Genomic DNA, 1,095 nt, shown 5'->3' with positions numbered 1-1,095 from the left:
ATTTTCGTGCGAACTTCTCGCAATCTCCGATCATCGTCGGCCAGTAGTATCCATGGCGTTTGATTTTCAATGCCAGCGATCTTCCACCGGAATGGTTGCCGCCGGACTCAGAATGTACTTCCTCCATCACTTTTCTTGCTTTTTCCCCTTCCAGGCATGTCATGAGTGGTCCGGAGAATCTCCATTTGTAAATTTCGTCGTCCACTGTTACGTAGCGCGCGGCCTGGGCTGCCCATTTCTCGGTGGGCAGGTGTCCGTTGATAATGTAGTCTCGAATTGTCTGAAGCCATGGGGTTTTACAGCCGTAATCAGATTGCTCCGATTGTGGTTGTATCGTAACTTCTTCTTCCTCGTCATCTTGACCTTCTATGAGGTTGACGACGATTGGTGGTCCGATGCTCGGATGTTCGATGAACTCGACCGAAATTACTCTTTTAAGTCCTGGGTCAGAAATTGATGCTAAGGCCGCGAGAGCATCCGCCTGGACGTTTTCAGAACGGGGAATTCGCGTAAGGGCAAAATAGTCAAACTCTTGAGCTAGAGTTTGGACCAGTTTGAGGTATGCGTCCATCTGTTCGTCCCTGGCTTCATACTCTCCGCTGAACTGACTTGCCACTAACTGGGAGTCGCAGTAAGCGTGGATGTTTCGAATCTTCAAACCGTGAGCCAAACGCAGCCCTGCGATGAGTGCTTCGTATTCGGCCTCGTTGTTTGAGGCGTGGAATTCCAGCCTGAATGATTGCTCTAAGATCTCGCTCATCGGAGATGTGAGGCGAATTCCGATGCCTGTTCCCTGCTTGGATGAGGATCCGTCGACGTGGAGGAGCCAGGTGGAATTTGGTTCCTCGTTGGTTATGGTCCCTGTCGGTAGTTCGACCAAGAAGTCTGCAAGCATTTGTGATTTTGCGCTTGTTCTCGGTCGGTTCGACCGCCCATTTGGCCAATCGGCCAGACTGACTCGGGCTATGCAGAATTGTCCGCAGGGGAAAAGTCGTGAGGATGACGATCGTGTGGGATTGGAAATATGGTCTTAGTTTTCGTGACGATGTTACGACCGCGCATTCTAATTTTTCCATTAGCGGGTACCTAGATTCG

The sequence above is a fragment of the Brassica oleracea genome, chromosome C4, assembly GCF_000695525.1.
Source record: "Brassica oleracea var. oleracea cultivar TO1000 chromosome C4, BOL, whole genome shotgun sequence".
Taxonomy (NCBI): domain Eukaryota; kingdom Viridiplantae; phylum Streptophyta; class Magnoliopsida; order Brassicales; family Brassicaceae; genus Brassica; species Brassica oleracea.
This window is presented reverse-complemented; position numbering follows the sequence as displayed.